Genomic DNA, 18,538 nt, shown 5'->3' with positions numbered 1-18,538 from the left:
AGTTCCTCAAACCTCTGGTTTTCCCCTGGTAGGACACTTGTCACAGAGCTGTGAAATGCCTTGTCTCATGTTTCTTCCATGAGACAGTTCCTGGAGGCCTGCAACCCTCCTGGCTCATCACTAGTTCTGGGCATTTAAAAAGAGCTTAGTAAAGGCCTGTTGAATGAATGGATGGGTGGATGGATGGAAGAATGGACCGGTGGATGAGTGGACAGATGGAGGGATGGATGAATGGACAGATGGAGGGATGGATGAATGGACAGATGGAGGGATGATTTACTTCAATGGCTGAAGGAGCACTGAGGCTGAGGTCCTCCATGAAGGCCCTTGTTCTGTCACTGTGGGACACCCACACTGGCCACACTGAGCTCTTGATGTCACAGGTAAACACAGCTCTCCTTTCTGGGGTGGTGCTATAACTGTGAGATCAGAGAACAAATTGATATTTAAACAGTGATTTTTTTTTTTTTTTTGGAAGAGTCAGTTCTTTTGTAAATTCTTAGGATAAAACAGATTTGGAGGGAATTTCATGCTTGTGGAGGCCTTGACAGGCAATTCTCAGCTCTCCCTCCCCTCCCCCCTCCAACTTTCCATTACAATTTCTACTCTGCTCTGGGGGGTGCTTTGATGGAAAATGTTGGAGAAGTGCCGCTCAGAGGAGTGGCTGGAACTCAGGGCTTGGGGTGATGAGATTCAGTGTAGGGGAGAAGGGAGGGAGTTCCAGGGGGAGCATCCATGAGAAAGATGGGGAGATGGGAGTGGCTGTAGCTCTTGCTGGTCCCTGGAGCTGAGTGAGCAGCCTGCCACCGGCACTGTGACTGTCCCGGGGAATGGCCTTGGCTTTGAGCTCGCCAATTGCTGTTGAAATAAATGCTTTGTGGCCACATCCTGAAGTACCACGACAGCCTCTTGGAAAACGTCACACTATTTTTAGTCCCTTTAGCTCAAGAAAATTCCATCTCTTTTCCTCCCCACAAGCCAATTCATTGTTGTTCTTGCCTGGGTCGTAAAACCCCGTTCTCCTTTTTAGCTCAGTGAGGCCAGTCAGCCGTGGGGTGGAGTCCTCTGTCCATTTCTATTTTCCTATCTTGTGTCACTTGTTCACATGGGAAAAATCCAGCCATCTCCCACGTTGGGGCCCCGTGTAACCTTCTTTCTCGAGGAGACACGTGATTGTTCTGAATCACTTGGAGGCAGCCGTGAATGAAAGAACATCAGGACTTAGGGTTCGAGGTGCCTGAAGTTGGTACGCCTGGGGCTTGACACAGAGCTTGTCTATTTCAGAAAACATTTCTAAGGAGGAGAGGAGGAATCAGTGCCTTCTAGACCGAGAGGAGCAAAGAGGGTGATTTTCTCCACTGGAGGAGTTCACTAATTCATCAGGAACCAGGAGCTGCCCAGTAGTCGGTCCTCTGCAGTTTACAAAATGCTTTTCTTGAGTTGTCTGTTCACACATGTGCTTCTGCAATGAGGAACTATACACAAAGCTGTGGGCAAACAGATGGAGGGGCTGAGTCAGTCTGGAGGGATCAGCGAAGACTTCACAGAGGAGGTGACATATTGCTGTGTCTTAAAGCCTAAGAAGAAAGGAAGACATGATCCAGGCAGAGGGAACAGCATGTAGAGACGTAAGGAGGTATGAAAAGTCATGTGCCGAGGAGACTAGGGGGGAAGTTGGTTCCAGAATTTGAACGGTCATGTGTGTTGCTGGAGGGAGTGGGGAGCTGTTTGCGTATATTTTGCAGGAAGCTCACTCTGGAATCTGAATAGAGATTGAACCATTCTGGAGTGTATAGTGGGCTGTGCTGGGCACAGCCTATTGGACCCCTGTGTGAGACAACTGACCTTTTATTTTAAAGGTTTAATGGCTACAGCCTGGACAGGTGGGAGTGGGGAATTTAAGTTAATCCTTCAAATAGGGGCTAGCGCAAGTGCCATCATTCCTCTCTTCATGCCATTGTCTGTGTCCATCACAGGCATTGCTAATCAACCACAGCATCATCCTCATGCTACAATCGAAGAAACAGAAAGGGATGGAAATGCGGGCCCAGGACCCACCAAGTTAGGAGGCAATGGAGCCAGGCCTGGTGTCCGCAACCAGACAGATGCGGCGAGCTTGAGGTTCAAACACGGGTGTGTATCCAGGTTTTTCCATTTGTTGCTCGAATGTCTGCACTGTCACTAATCTTCTCTGAGCCTCAGTTTCCTCATCTGTAAGATGGGAATCATACTATCCCTTCACAGGCTGGGTGGAATGGGATAATGAATGCTGTGTGTGAGTTCAGCGCCAGGTATGTATTGAGTGCACAGTGAATGGTAACTATCAGAAATATTAATAATACTATTATTTCTCATAGCTAATATACCATCTCTCTATATATTTCCCAACCTTCCACCCTCCTCTTTACCTTAGCATCCCCATCTTTTCTGTCTTTCAACATGCTGTCAAGGAGGCTGGCTGGGAACTACTATTCTTTAAAGAGTCATGACATGGACAGACATAGCCCTGCTGTAGATGTCTCTGGTTTGTTCTAGATGAGCCAAGAGACATCGTCTGTCCTTTTGGCAGTGAACGGCAATGAAGAAAAGCGGCTGCAATGACCAGGGTCTGACCTGGTGTCATCAAGATAATTACTGTCATTTGTGGGTCTGTGGTGCCAAGGGAATTCTCCTGGGACCTTACCAGTATTGATATGTGACCAGCCAGGAAGCTGCCTGGAGCCCCATCTGTAGGAAATTCAAGAATCCCACTGGAAATTTAATGTGATGGAGAACATTTAATGGAGTTGCTTTCAGGACAAGTCCTATGATTTTTCGGAGATTTGGGGTAGGTTGTTTGGGATGGTGGATGGCCTCTCAGTGTGTGCTGAGAACACATATGGTCCCTAGACAGGGTGGAGACACCTCTCTGATGAGCTTTCAGTTTACTGGGTAGTTTTGGGGCCAGAACTGAATGGTTCAGGGCATTGGAGGAAAGGCTGAGGATCACCATCCCAGGTCCTCTCTAATTTCCTCTGAATTCAGGAAGAACTAGTTTTTAAGGAGTACCTAATGATTTGCCAACCTGGGGTCAGCTCTGTTTGGTACCTGCCAGGTCAGCGCAGGCCTTGGGCTTCAAGGTACAGCTGCTGTGGGCGTCATAGAGGGCTCTCCATGGAAACCTGGGGACCCCCTCTCCACGTGGTACAGTGGCCTTTTTGTCATGAGTCTGGGCAGGAGCAGGAAGGCTGGAAAGAGAGAAAAGTGGGAGGCACTGGGCATGCGACTCTCCTGCTTTTGTGTCGTTCGTGAGCGTGGCCAGTCCCAGCCTATATCAGGCAGATGGTACAGGAATTTCCCAACTGTATGCCCAGCTATAGGGTCTGATCCAGTCACACTGAGAGGAAGAGGGACCCCAGCAGGCATTCAGGGAACCCAGGAAGGGAGTGTTGGGCAGTGAGCATGTGCAATGAAGCCCACTGACCCAGAGGCCAAGGCTGGAGGGAGACCGACCCAGCTGCCCCCAGTCCCAGTCCTACATGATCTGCTCATCACTTTATGGGCCTGCGGGGTGACCACGGATGGGAGGGTTGACCCAGTACAGCTCCTAGTCACCTCCTCTGTGAAGTCTTCCCTGATTCCTCCAGACAGACTCAGCTTCTCCATCATCTGCTCCCCACAGCCTGGTGTTCAGTTCCCTGTTACAGACAGCTCAGGATACAGCAGCTGTTCCCTTATGAGTCCGTCAGGCTCCATGGAGTGGGGACGGTTAGGTGACTCTGCAGTGTGGCCGGGTCCCTGGCTCACGGAAAAGTCTGGGTGAAGGTTTATGGGGGTGAATTCTGACATGATGATGAAGGAACTCCAGGCTGTGTTGCAAAGTGACTTGAGTTTCTAGTCCTATTGGTTCCAAACTGCCAAGGACAGGCCTTAAATCACCTTTGTTGTCATGAGAGAAAGGGGGAACAGCAGTGATTAAATGTGCTTGATAAGACGCCCTCTAGTTCGGGTTTGGAAGAAAAGAGGGATGGCTGAGATAAAACAGGGCTGGTTTCCTGCCTTCACATCACAGCGGAGCTAGCCTGCTGGGCAGGGCCGTGTCTCTAGTCCTCCCTTGGTGAGCCGGGGGCTGGCAAGATGGCATGGATGCAGAGGGGCACGGGGTGTGGCCATGTGATTGAAGCTGAGGGGCCATTGCCACTGGGGGACGGGGAAGATGGCATCCTAGGGGCCGGGGAGCCTGAACCCAGCTGAGGCTTGAGGGAAGAAGGGTAGGCTTATCAGGTGGGGCTGCAGTTCCAGGTGAGGAACAGCATGTGTGGGGGCCGGGGCTGTGTGTGCAAAAGGCCAGGACACCTGGAGCTCTGCACAGGGTTGGGAGTGCTCCACCGTGTCCCTCCTCAGCCAGACGCCAGCTCTGCGAGGCTGAGCCCCAGCCCGCGCAGGGCTTGGCCACCATCGGGGAAGCAACGTGGGGAGTGTGCCGATGCACTCTTTCTCCTTTCTTGGGGAGCTTCTACACTTAACGTGTGTCTGTGCGGCATGTGGTGTCTTTTGGAGCTGAGTGGGCTCTGGGCCCATTTCATTCTCACACCCAGCTTTTCCTACTTCCTGGAAGGACAGGGAGAGAGAGCAACTCCCCCTGAAGCTACAGTCCCATCCCATCTTGGAGCACGGCAGGTGGACTTGGAGGACTGCAGCTAGCAAGGGAGGGGGTCCACAGGCCCCTCGGAGCTGAGCAGGAGTAGAGAAACAGCTCAGGCACCATGAGTGTTTCTGGAGCCCTCCTTCACCTGCCTCCATACGACTGGGCTGGCTGACACCTCATGGCGCTTGGTCTGGCCCTCATGGCTTCTCCCCCAAAGAGACGCAGTGAGAATTTCACTTATGTCATGGTCACCATCATCCTCTACTGATTTCAATGGAAGCCCTGCTGGGCACCCAGCATCATGCCCTGGCTTTTATCCTCAGGCCTCTGCTCCAACTTCTCAGGGCTTAGGAAAGACATGGGACCAACAGAGCTGGTCAACCAATGCACAGTTTTAATACCACCACCCAAGGGTCTGGGAAGCAGATACACCCTCAGAAAGTCATACAAAATGAGTTTCATCATAACAATGTTGTTGTTCAGTCACTTAGTTGCATCTGACTCTTTGTGACTGCAGCCCACAGGCTCCTCTGTCCATGGGATTTCTCAGGCAAGAGCACTGGAATAGGTTGCCATTTTCTTCTCCAGAGGATTTTCCTAGGGATTGAATCCACATCTCCTGCATTGGCAGGCAGATTCTTTACAGCTGAGCCACTGCTGCTGCTGCTGCTAAGTCGCTTCAGTCGTGTCCAACTCTGTGCAACCCCATAGACGGCAGCCCACCAGGCTCCCCTGTCCCTGGGATTCTCCAGGCAAGAACACTGGAGTGGGTTGCCATTTCCTTCTCCAATGCATGAAAGTGAAAAGTGAAAGTGAAGTCGCTCAGTCGTGTCCGACTCTTAGCGACCCCATGGACTGTGGCCCACCAGGCTCCTCCATCCATGGGGTTTTCCAGGCAAGAGTGCTGGAGTGGGGTGCCATTGCCTTCTCCGAGCTGAGCCACTAGGGAAGCCTATAAACAGTGTTGGGCCTGACTCAAATGTTTACATGCCCTGTTCCTCCAATTTATGCCTCCAAGCGGTGCTGTCCAGTAGAAATAGTGTGAGCTACAAACATGATTTAACATATTCTAGTAGCCACATTGGAGAAGGCAATGGCACCCCACTCCAGTACTCTTGCCTGGGAAATCCCATGGACGGAGGAACTTGGTGGGCTACAGTCCATGGGGTCACAAAGAGTTGGACACAATTTGGCAACTGAACAACAACAATTCATACCTAAGTATTTTTAAGTAATAGATGGTTGGATGGCATCACCAACCCAATGGACATGAGTCTGAGCAAACTCCGGGAGAGAGTGAAGGACAGGGAAGCCTGGGGTGCTGCAGTTCATGGGGTTGCAGAGTTGGACACAACTTAGTGACTGAACAACAACAACAAAACAGGTGATATAATGGGGTCGTAGTTCAACCCTGACTTCCCACATGGGGAAACTGAGCCTCAGGAGGTGGGAGCACCTTGCCCAAGGTCACACAGCCACTAATTCGGATGCCAGGATTGGAACTCAGGGCTCCACCAGCCCAGAGTCTAGGCCTCTGCCCCATCCAGCTTTTCTGGGAAAAGACTCAAAGTTCTCAGGATCCTCTCTCTGGAACAGCCTCAACAGTGTTCAGTGAGGGTGCTGGCTTGTCCCAGGGCCTAAAGGAACTGGCGGGAAGGCACCAGGAGCCAGACCCTGGAGTCAGCTCTGCCACTTCCAGCTGTGTGACCTTGGGCTGGTGACTGCACTTCCTGAGCCTCAGGTTTCCCTTCTGGGCAGTGGGAGTGATAATTCCAACATTGCACAGTGTGTAAGGAGAGCTTAATTCAGGGCCCAGCACTTAACTATACATGTAACAACTTTTGCCGTCATTGTAAGGAATGGAACACCCACCCAGCTTGAAAGGTTTAATCGTGAAAGGTGATGTTTGGCTCATGTAACCAGAAAGTCTGGAGGTGGGCTAGTCACAGGACAGGTTGATCCAGGGCCTCGATGATGTCACCAGGGACCCAGGTTCTTTCCATGTATGTCTGATGCACTGTGACTGCTGGCTGCCTGAGGGGCTCATAGCCCCAAGCGAGAGTCTCAGGGATTCCTCTGATTGGATGGGCTTTGGTCGTATGGGCTTTGGTCACGTGGGACCGATGACTTTGGCCAGGGGATGGAATGTTCTGAATGGCTGAGCCCAGCTCAAACCTACTCTTGGGGCTATAGGTTTCAATTCTTCCAAAGCACATGGTATTTATATATATAGGGTGGCTATCCAGTGTCAATCTGGGTCTGGTTGGAAAAGAGGGCTGGGAGATGAGTGGGAAACCAGTAAACACTCTTAATGGTTTTTCTTTTCCTTTTCCTCCACCCCAGCAAGTATAAGGAAAGCTCCCTCCGTGACATCCCTGCTACCCTTTGGTGGACCCAGGCACCAAGGTTTCTTCTCTGCCCCACAGACGGCCAGGGCTCACTCCTATTTTCTGTTGTTTTCATTTTTGGACACCCCACCACCTTCTGTGAGGTTTCTCCAGGAAGCCTCTCTACACTGTGACCTCACAGGTGGGCATCTAGGAATACTCTGTCTGCTGTGCTAATTGCCTTGTGGTGAACTGTGGTCGTGACCTAAGGGCTTTTCTTCTCCCCATTTCACAGAAGAGGAAACTGAATCACAGAAAGATTGGCAGTGAGCTCTGTTAGTCAAGGCTCATTTGATTGGTATCACCATGACCCAGGCCCTGTCATTAAGGGGCACTCGTGTGAGCTGTCTGCTGCTGGTGGGGGCGACGGGGCTCCCTAGAGCTGCTGACGTGGGCAGGCTCCAGCCATGCAGTTGATTCTTCCAGTGGAGGCCCACCTGTCAGTCCAATACTCCAAACCCCTCTCCTCCCAAGGAGGCAGGTGGAAAGAGAGTGGGAGGAAAGCAGACAGGATTGAGCTGATGAGTAAGTTTGGGAAATGACCTCCATCATTTCCTCTTGCCTGAATCTTCATTTTTCTTGGTCCTGCTAAGAGTTAGGGAAATGGCAGCTCCCCTCCCCCACCCACAGTAGGATGGGAGGGTCCCAGGCTGCCTGGGGCTGGGGAGGTGATTTGTCTAATTCTGGAGTTCCATATTAGGAGGTCCAGGTGCTTGAAGTTCTCAGCCAATATTCCCCCAAATCGCTTTCTCAGGCATCCAGAAGCCCCCAGGACAGTGGGACCATTGTGGAGCATAGTCCACACCTAGGTAAGAGAAGATGATGGACTTGGTATAGAGTTGCAGGTAAAGTATAAGATGCCCAGTTAAATTTGAATTTCAGATAAAAAATGAATAATTTTTTAGGATAACTATGTGCCCATTATAGTACAGGACATACTTATACTAGAAAAATTATTCATTGTTTACCTGAAGTTTAAATTTAACTGGGTGTCATGTATTTTTACTTGCTAAAAAGCACTTCATTTTATTTGGCAACCATAGTTTGGGTAGGCTCTGGATGTTCCTAAAGCAGGATGTGGGGATAGGAGAGGACGAGGGGTCCTTAAATCTCTTAGGAGGTCCTCAGCTGCCAGTAACAAAACTGTGAGCGGATGGACTTGGGCATAAGGACATTTATTACTGCCCATAAGGAGGAGTCCAGAGGCAGGGAGGAGTCCCCTGTGGCCCCTGAACTCCAGCTCTACTTGCTCTGAGTTTCTGTCAGCTCTGCCTCCAGAATGGTACTCCTCAGGATCACTGGATGAATACAGTATCTCCAGGTGCTACATCCATGTGGTTGCCAACTGGTGGCTATGCTTACAGGCAAGGAAACCTTGCCCAGTGGCCTTCTAGCAGGCTTGCATCTCATTGGCCAGAATCATCCATCTAAGCCCAAAGGACCACCATGATTGGCTGAAAGCAATCAGACCTGGCTCTTAGGGCGTGGCCTTTCCAAAAGCCTCTCGCAGAGGTGGGTACCTGCAGGAGTACTTGGGGTTCTGCAGGGTCTGATGTCACCCCCAGCTCCATGGAAGTGGGACAGCATGTGAGAGCTTCCAGGGCTGTCTCCTCTGGCTCTTGACCTCTGCAGATGGGTGTCCTTCTCTCCATGTCAGTGTTCCCCTGAGTACCCTGGGATCCCAGGGGCAAACCTCAGTGTCCCTGTGTTTCAGGGGCTCATGCCTGCTTTTCCTGTGACCCCCACTTCACCAGGAATGACCCATGTTCTCCCACAGTCTCTGTCCTCTCCCCTGGGAGCATCTTACTGGTCTGTGAGCACCTCTCTGACAGATGGGGTGCTAGTCCTGGATCCCCCTGAATCATCCCAGGAGACCTGAAAATCTGTGAGGGGTCCTGTGGCCCTGTCCACCATGGCCTCAGATGATGGGCACTGGAGCAGCCATCCCGCTGCCTCCTTCCCTCCACAGACTGAGTGCCCATCCTCCCCTTACAGCGGAGAAAGCCTGGCGCACAACAGATGCCTGACTGTTAACTGAGATGTCTGAGGTGGCCCAGCTCCATGAGCCCCGACAGGCTGGGGGTTAGTGTTCAAGACCACAGGGGCCTGTGGGCCTGTCTCTGTGGGTTGGTCAAGCAAGCGGTCAGTGGAGCCTGCTGGGGCCTGATGTGACAGGCATGTCCAACTCCCTTCTGGATTTACTGTGACAAGCCCCTGCTGAGGAGGCCCTTTAACAGAGGACAGGGAGGGCATCAGACAGAGAGATGCAAGAACATTCAGGCAAAAGCTGCTTGGGCCTGATAGAGATGGGAGCAAGTCCTCCTGGGAGGTCTCCACCCACTGGCCCCATGCCCCTTCCTACACCCCCAACCCCTGTGCTGAAGGAGCTGTGACTCTGAAGCAGCTTCAGCTGCATGAGCCATAAAATGCAGAGGCCTTGTCTTCCCTGGGAAGTGGGGGGATGGGGATGCCCCGTCTCCCTGGCCTTGCTTCCTGCTGACCTAGGAGAGGGGGTACTAGGAGTCAGTTGCCTCTACCCGTGGAATCCACTATAGGACAGACCTGGGAGCTGCTGAGTATTCCTGACAGAATCTAACTTGATTCAGTTTGATGGGCATTTAGTCAGAGCCTGCACTGTTCCAGGCTTCGGGGCCAGGGTATCCCCAGGGAGGTGTAACTCCCACATTTATTCAGTACAGCATGTCAAGGATCAGGCTAAGTGTTTTATATGCTTTAATGTCTTTTTAACCTCATAGCATCCCTGTGAGGCAGGTATTATTATCCTTATTCCCATTTTGCTTAGTCGCTTTGCTCAGTCGTGTTGGACTCTCTGCAGCCCCATGGACTCCCCTGCCCATGGAATTTTACAGGCAAGAATACTGGAGCAGGTTGCCATTTCCTACTCCAGGAGACCTTCTCCACCCTGGGATCAAACCCGTGTCTCTCACACCGCCTGCATTGGCAGGTGGATTCTTTACCCCTAGTGCCACCTGGGAAGCCCATTCCCATTTTACAGATGAAAAAAATGAGGTTCCAAGAGGTTTAGTTAACCTCACAAGTACACAGGTAGTGAGAAGCAGGGTCAGGACTTGAGGTTAGGCTTATCTACTTGACCCCTAAATCTGTCCTTGGCCTTGAGGGGTTCACTATCCCCATAGGAAGAACTTATGAATGCCCATCTCCAAGGGGAAGGAGGACATGGAGTATTATTCCTTCCTGTGTTGGGGCAAAGAGTCTCCCTAGATGGTCCAACACCCAACCCAGCAGCTGAGCCCAGGTATTCCCACCCCATTCTGTCCTCTTCATCCTCTTTCTCTTCTAGGCAGTCTTCTCTTGTATGGGGAAGGGGGTGGCAGGAGATAAAATATAAGGCTGAATGGAGCCACCTGTCTTTGGGGAAGCATTGGTTTCTCTCTCAGGAGGCTGTGCTCGGCATGCAGAGAATTCTTAGCCCCTGTGCAAGAGGCAAGCAACACTGTGACCCGTGAGTCCTGGGGCATAACCAGAAGGTACAGAATGATGGGCAAGCTATTCCACAGCTGGTGACTGCCGGTTGGGCAGACCAGATCTCTGATGTGCCTGCCATTAACCCTTTGGTTGCTACACATTCGGCTCTCCAGGGAAGCCTAAGGTAGGGGGCTGGGGCAGAGGGTACTGAGGGGACTGTCTCAACTGGTATACAGGGTGTTTCAACATCCAGCCAAGCAGCATGGCTGCCCGAGCATCCTGTCAGCACGGCACCCTTGGTCTGGGAGGCTCAGGAGGACAGCCTGTGGTTTCATGGGTTGGGGAGGGCTCTTTGGGCATGGCGGCTTCTCTGGCCGGCACTTGGACTGGTTTCTTTTTCCTGTTTGGCTCCCAAAGGGCCCGATAATGGAATTGAAGAAATCTGAATGAATCGTCTGATGTGTCATGACTAAGCCTACAATGTGCCAAGTGTCCCCCAGGAGAGGCCCTTGGATAGCAGACTGGAGCACCACAATTACGCGTTGGAGACCATTCCCAGAGAGAGCCACCGACGTCAGTGGCTCTGAGTTCTAGAAGCTCTTGGAGGGTTTGAGGAATTGTCCCATGGATTTGTGGCACCAGGCTCTCAGCGTGAGACTGAGGGGTGGTGGTGCAGCTCGCTAGTCCAGCGCTGGTGGTGGATGGATCTCCCAGTGCATGCAGCCTGCTTCACTTCTGGGCGTTTTAATTACTCTCTAGTTCTTTTACTGATCCCATCTTGACCTCCCAGATCTGTGTCTTGCTCTTTGTTTAAGCTTCTGGAGCCTTGTAGGCTCATTCTCATTTCATTTCCACTGACACTCAAGTGTGTTCAGGGAGCCCTTAAGCATTTCTTTTTCTCCCTCCACTCCCCTTCTGCCTCCTTACCACATCTATTCTTCTCCAGGGAGAATAGTCTCAATTTTATTGACTGTTCTTCTGGTGGTTTTATGGTTAGGTGCCTTTACCATCTGGATCAATGGATATGAGATTTATTAATATTTATATCTTACTTGACATGGACTCCTTAGAAATCTGGTACTCATATAGATGATGGTAGCCAAGAGCTTTTAATGGGCTTGAGCTCTGTGCCACTAATACTGTGTGTTCATTTTCTCTTTAATTATGTGTGTGTGTGTGTGTGTGCTAAGTTGCTTCAGTCCTGTCTGACTCTTTGCGACCCTATGGACTGTAGCCTGCCAGGCTCCTCTGTCCATGGTGTGATGACCTTTTAAAATTGATACTATTGGGCTGGCCAAAAAATTTGTTTGGGTTTTTCATAACATCTTACAGAAAAACCCAAATGAACTTTTTGGCCAACCTGATAATATTACCCCCCACTTTATAGATGAGGATACTGAGATCTGGGCTTCCCAGGTGGTACTAGTGATAAAGAACCCACCTGCCAATTGCAGGACAAGGCTAAGAGACATGGGTCTGATCCCTGGGTCAGGAAGATCCCCTGGAGAAGGGCATGGCAACCCACTCCAGTATTCTTGTCTGGAGAATCCCATGGACAGAGGAGCCTGGTGGGCTACAATCCATGGGGTGGCAAAGAGTCCGACATGACTGATGTGACCTAGCACACATGCATACTGAGACTCAGGCTGGGTAAGTACCTCCCTTAGTAATGTAGTCAGTAAGAGGATACAGCTGGGACTGGACCGGACAAGTCTAACCCCAGGGCCTGAGCTCTTAACCCCTCCACCCTGTTTCTCAAACTGTGACCCTCCAACCACTGTGGGAAGTTCCTGGGGCCTTGTGAGAAATGCTGGGTCTCAGGCCCCCAACCAGGATCCCAAGTAATTCACATGCACATTTGAATTGGGACAGTCTGGTCTGAAAGCACACGGATCCCTTGGCTTCTACTGATGCTGCCTGAGACCACACTGGAGTTGGTGCTCACAGATCCCCTCTACTCCAGTTGACATTGTCCTCAGGCTCATCTCTGTCCTGTCTAGGTCCTTCTCTCAGGAAACACGATTTGTCAGAATGAAGATATTATGGTTAATATTATGTGTCAACTTAGCTAGGCCTTGGGACCCAGATATTTGACATTATTCTGTTTCTATGATGATTTTTATAGGATGAAGTTATAATTTAAATCAATAGGCTTTGAGTAAAGCACATTCGCCTCAATAATATGGGTGAGCCTCATCCTTTCAGTGGAAGGCCTCAATAAAATAGAGCAATGACCTCCTTAATAGAAAAAGCCTGAAGAAGAGGAATTTCTGCCAGCAGACTGCCTTCAGACTCAAACTGCAGCTTCAGTCCTTTCCTGGATCTCTAGACTGTGGCCTGGCCTGTAGATTTTGGACTTGCCAGCCTCCATGGTTATGCGAGCCAGTTCCATGCAATCTCTATTTCTCTGGCTTAATCTCTCTCCTCCCGCTCAACACCCTACTGGTTCGATTTCTTGGTGAAATCTGGTTGATACAGATAGCTAAGTACTCACCAGGTAATTTTATTCTTTCACTGTCTAGTCCCTAAGTTGAACCAATAATTAAGGATCCCAACACCCTCCCTCCAAATCTTTGGGCTCCCCAGGCACTCTCTCCTTTTTCAACCCCAGCAGCCTTTGGCCAAGGAGTTTCCAGCACCGTCTCTCTGTACAGTACTGTCCTAGGGATCCTGGGAGATCTGTGAGAACAATGTTGTGGCATAAGAGGGGCTTTAGAGACACTTAGTCAAGTCACCACTGTACATAGGAAAAGACAGAAGCCCAGAGGGGAGGGGGCTTCCCAAAAGCACATAGCTGTCACATTGCCAGGATGAGAACCCGGCTCTTTAGATTTCCAGGTCTGTCTGTTGAATTTCAGGAAGCAGATATCATAATCAAGCTGGATATTAAGGCGAATTCATGGAGTGGACTATTTACAAATGTATGGGCAGGGTTCAAGCACACTGAACAGGGTGACGAAAGACCCCAGATTAGTATCAGCAGAAAACTGTCACCACACCTGTGTCTGAAGGGTTCCAGGGAGAGCGCAGTGATGGAAGCTGTAGCAAGCTACACAGAGGAGAGGGCTGCCAGCCAGCAGCTGTGGCCTTGGGTGGAGGAACACAGCCACTGCCAAGCTAAGACCATCAGGGAAGTTGCTGGGGAGATAAATCCCCCAGCCTCTCTCTCCTCCCAACTTCTGATCTCCTATGGGCTCAGACCACCTGGAAACCAGATATCAAGGAAACTGTTGATGCAGTCCACGGAGTTCGGTCTCCTGAGGTGAGAAGGCACTCATCCTTCAAAGCACGGACACTCTGCTCTGAAACACTCTCCTCTGAAACACGATCCTGTTGTTCTTTGCTTTGGTCTGGTCTGTTCTGGCTGGCAGCAGGATGTGCTTCAGTCAACTCTCTGCTTCACATCCTTCACTGGGTGTGGTGTCCACTGGGAAATGACAAGTGATCCATTCAACCACTCATAATATATGAGAACTCATATTTGCCAAAACCTTTCATGTTTCATATGGTCTTCAAAACAACCTCACGTGGAAGGAACTTGTTATTCATGGTTTAGAGATAAGGAAGCCAGGTTCAGAGATGTTAAGTCACTTATCCAAAATCAGCAGCCTAAGATGACTCCAGAAGTTTATTTCACAACAGCAGCCTAAGATGACTCTGGAAGTTTATTTCACAAGCATTTATTGAGTGCTGGCCAACTCCAGGCCCTGTGTGAAGGGGTAGGGGTGCAGAGATGAGCCCAAGCTTGTCATCCAGGGGGTCTGGGCACAGGTGGCAAATGTTGGCATGTTTCCCAATTTGCTGCCTCTGTCTTACCAAGTCAAAGCATTTTCTGAGTACCACTTTGGGGGTCCCCATGGTGGGCTTGCTTGTCGTTATCATTCCTGCCCTCCAGGAGCTTACAGTTTTCTTGAAGAGATGAGAAGTGTGTGTGGAAACAGTAACCAATGCCGTTAGCCAAGTCAGTGGTGCTGGAGAGGATGTAAAAATTCAAGAAGAGGTCTGCTGGCTCCAGCTGTGTGTGTGTGTGGGGGTGATCCATAGACGTGTCAGAAAGGAGGTGGGATTTCAGCTGTTTTCTGTGGGAAGAATGGTCCATGTTCAGCGAGGGAGATAGGGAACAGAATTTTAAGGAGGAACATCATAGCTGTGGTGGTAGGAAAGCAGAGAACTTGTTCTGGAGACACAGAGGCCAGTCCGGTGCAGCCCTGGGGAGGAGAGGAGAGTACCATGGGTCTTCCTACAAGAGAAAAGAGAGAGATGTTGAGTTATAGAAGAAAGCACTCAAGTGGCTGTTGTAGCAGGGAGAGATGAGATCGGGAAAGCGGGTGTTCGTGGAGGATCTTGTTCTCGAGACTGCTGGGTTTATCACTAGGGTCATCTGCTCTCAAAGTCTTGACTTCAGCATCAGGCTGTGCTGTCCTAAGATTCCAGTTGGTTCCATGGTCTTCAGGATGTCTCTGACTCCCCTGGCAGTGGGGAAGGACACCCAGGAGCTGGGTCAGGTGGCATAAACACACACCCAGAGTCTGCGCAGTCGAGCCCCTGCTGACCCCTCTGACTCCACCTCCCACCACAGCTCCTGCCACTGCCCACTTGACTGACTTAGCCCTTGGCACACTGGCCTGTCCATCCATCCAGCACACGGATCTCTGTGCCACATGGCCTTGGCCCTTGCTATTCCCTCTGCCTGGAATGTTCTTCTTTTAGCCTGGCTCCTTCTGATCCTTCACTTCTGATTTCAAGTATCTCCTCTCAAAGTGGCCTTTCCTGAGCACTCCATCTAAAGGAGGGCTCTCTCTACCTCCTGGTTACTCTGTGACATCAGATTGTTGTTCATGACCTTCACAGTACTTCCTACCCTCTGCAACTTCCTCATTTATTATCTGTTTACCCCCTCTGTAAGATCTGTGAGGGCATGGACCTCCCAGAATATGCCTGACATGGTAGATACTCAGTTGACATTTATGGAATTGATGAATGAGCATGACTTCTTTTCAATCTGCTTTGACCTGATAAGAAAGTGTAAAGGGTGGACCTGCCTTGGTGGGGGGTGGGGTGGGGTGTCCTGTGGACCTCTTGGAATTATGGGAAAGCTTATATTGTTTTCTTTTCCCTGGGAAGTAGGTCAATGGTAATCCTTAGGGTTCTTCACCAAATACTTCTTTGGCCCCTTTGAAGGGGAGGCGTTGCCTTGGGACTTGTTGTGGCCTTTGGAATGTGAATGGAGATGCTGTAGGTCACTTCCGGGCAGGTACTGGAAGTGCCAGGTGTGAGTTAGCCTGTGCCTTTCCTCCACCAGGATGCTCATGGATTTGTACATTGAGATGGCGTCTCTATCAGGCTGAGTCTCTGAAAGACCACAACAAGAAGAGCTCTGCTGACCCACACTGGACATAGAGCAGGAGCAGGAAGTTTACTTTGTTTGTGTTAAACCACAGAGATTGTGTTAGCACAGCACAGCCTTGCCCCTCCTAACTGCTGAAGAGCCTTTAGTTTTCATCAGGTTCTCAGAGGGGTCTATTAGCCAAGCAAGGTCCAGAATCACTGGCTCAGGGGTCAGCTGGAAGGGTATGGCATGCAGGGAAGGTTAAACACACATTTACTACATACCCCATTATGTGCCAAATGCTTTGCTGAGTCCTTCACATGTATCTTGGTGCTTAATTTCCAACAACCTGGGGAGGTAGCTAGCGTGAGTCCCATTCTATGGACCAAACTGGGACTCAAGAGAGTTTAGAGCATTGGTACTCAAAGTGTGGTCTGCAGACCAGTAGCATCTACATTTCTAACAAGTAGTAGAGCTTGTTAGAAATGCAGAATTTCAGGTCCCTCTCCAGTCCCACTATATCAAAATCTGTGTTTTAATAATAGCTTACCAGGTGACTTGAGTGCATTTTAGAATTTGAGACAAATTTATCACATAGATTTGGGGGACTTGCTTGATATCCTCTAGCTAACAGCAGATATAGATAAGGGATCCAGGCAGCCATCATTCAAGAGGTGGGGGTGGCTCTACCCTCCACCCTCATGTTAGGAGAATGGGAACCAGGATGTGCAGAGCTTGGGTCAGGCATCTGAATCCCAGCTGGTATTCACTGGCTCCCCTGGCAGGCATATCTTCAAATAGTTTGAGTGGTTGATGGTAAACAAAGCTATTTATTGATTTACAAAACTACCCAGACGCTGTCTAGGGTGTGTGTTTCTTCTAGCTGTGAATTACTGAGTAAAGGCTGGTGGTGGACTGGGGGAGACATTGTCAGACACATTGTCCATGGTGGGGAAGTCTCACCCTTAGCACACAAACCGTGACTGGGGACCCAAGATAATTCCTTGATGATGGCAGGCACATGTCTTAAATCTCTGTATGTGACAGAGTTGGGATCCCTTGGCTTTGAGCTTGGTGCCTGTTTGGACCATGAAGTGTCCTGATTCTCTGGGACTGAATCCTACAGAAGATCTCACATGGTGCCTGGGCTTGGGCTCTGCTTGCACGAACTGCTCTGTTATCACATTATAGATGAGGAAATGACCAGGAAACCATGCCAGGAGAGAGATTGCCGCTCCCTGGGTCCATGGCCAGGGCTGGGCATCTGTGGAAGGCTGATTTCTGTGGCCCGTGGCCTCTGGCACCCTTGTCAGTTGGTGGCATTCATCTCTTTGGAGCTCCCATGGAGTTGCTGAGGAAATTGGAGCTCTTGGGTAGAGGAGTATAATTTGGCTTCTCTTGACTGAAATTATGAGATCATCAGCTTTTCTCCAGATATTTAGAGTTTCTGTGAAAAAGGCAGATCTCTGTCTTTTCGTTATGACCTGGTTATCTGCTCAGCTAAGTGAGAAATTTCATGTTACAGAGCGATCAATTAAGGCAACAAATATATATTTGGTACCTGCTGAGTGTTAAGGACTGGGAATACAAAAAAGTACTTTTGCCTTTGGTTAGGCTCTGGACTCGGAGAAGGCAATGGCACCCCACTCCAGTACTCTTGCCTGGAAAATCCCATGGACAGAGGAGCCTGGAAGCCTGCAGTCCATGGGGTCGATGAGGGTTGGACATGACTGAGCGACTTCACTTTCACTTTTCACTTTGATGCATTGGAGAAGAAAATGGCAACCCACTCCAGTGTTCTTGCCTGGAGAATCCCAGGGACGGGGGAGCCTGGTGGGCTGCCGTCTATGGGGTCACACAGAGTCGGACACAACTGAAGTGACTTAGTAGCAGCAGCAGGCTCTGGACTAGTTCAGATGCAAAGGAGGAAGTAATAGACAGGGGATGTGGGTGATTGAGGAGCCTGTGGAGTGGTCCTTGGGCCCACACAGGAGGAGATGACAGGGCCGGGCAGGGGCTTTGAGCACTGGCTGAGGACTCAGATCTGGGCTCCAGTTCTGGTCACCATGGCTCCCTCAGGACCACATCTGTTAGACCCAGATAGCAGTGTACCGGGCAGTCGGGAGGGAAGAAGACCACTGCCAGTGATTGAACTCTCCTTATGAGCCAAATGTTGGAGTTAGGCACAAGCATTATTGAAATTTGGATCAGACTTAGGGGACGTTGGCGGGGAGGGCAAGGCCATCTGAGACTCATCTGTGAGTTGGGGCATGAGTTGCCAGAGGCCCCAGAGCCAGTTGGTGGCAGAACTGGCTCCAGCTCCTAGGCCTCTGGTCTCTTTCCGCGTTGACTGGGCACTTGCCCCATTTTCTCAAGCTGGGCTCGTTTTTGTTCTGATATGGAAATGTGGCTGTAGAGGGGCTGAATGTAGCAGAGAGGCGCACCCAGGACCGTGGCCAACTCCCTTCCCATAGATAAATGCAGCCCGAACCTCCATTTGGCAATCAGCAGAAAAACTAAAGCAGAGAGGCTCTCATCTCCCTTTCCCTCCCTCACCCCACTCTGACAGATTTATTTTGGAAAGCGACAGGAGGCTAATGGCATCACTTAATTTCCCTGATAATAAATTACCCCCAAGTGCAACAATTAAACGTTTCACAACATAGTTTCCTTCTGCAATAAGCTTCCTCACAGGCTCCTCTCGCTCTGACACTCCTCCTCCCTGCCCCGCCCTCATGGCCCCGCCCC

General features: G+C 50.4%; 1 long non-coding RNA gene across 8 annotated transcripts in view; it reads left to right on the top strand.

The window, feature by feature from the left end:
• Positions 1-5,154, top strand: part of LOC105002618 — an 18,277-nt gene extending 13,123 nt beyond the window's left edge. For 7 of the 8 annotated variants that reach the window (XR_826998.1, XR_827002.1, XR_827000.1 and 4 more), the window contains 2 exons: positions 1,285-1,636; positions 1,977-5,154. This is a non-coding gene — a long non-coding RNA (uncharacterized LOC105002618). The remainder of the gene's footprint in view (positions 1-1,284; positions 1,637-1,976) is intronic. The other variant, XR_826999.1, reaches the window with a different exon arrangement.
• Positions 5,155-18,538: the final 13,384 nt, after the last annotated feature.

This window comes from Bison bison, unplaced genomic scaffold, assembly GCF_000754665.1.
Source record: "Bison bison bison isolate TAMUID 2011002044 unplaced genomic scaffold, Bison_UMD1.0 scf7180017864456, whole genome shotgun sequence".
Taxonomy (NCBI): domain Eukaryota; kingdom Metazoa; phylum Chordata; class Mammalia; order Artiodactyla; family Bovidae; genus Bison; species Bison bison.
This window is presented reverse-complemented; position numbering and strand designations above follow the sequence as displayed.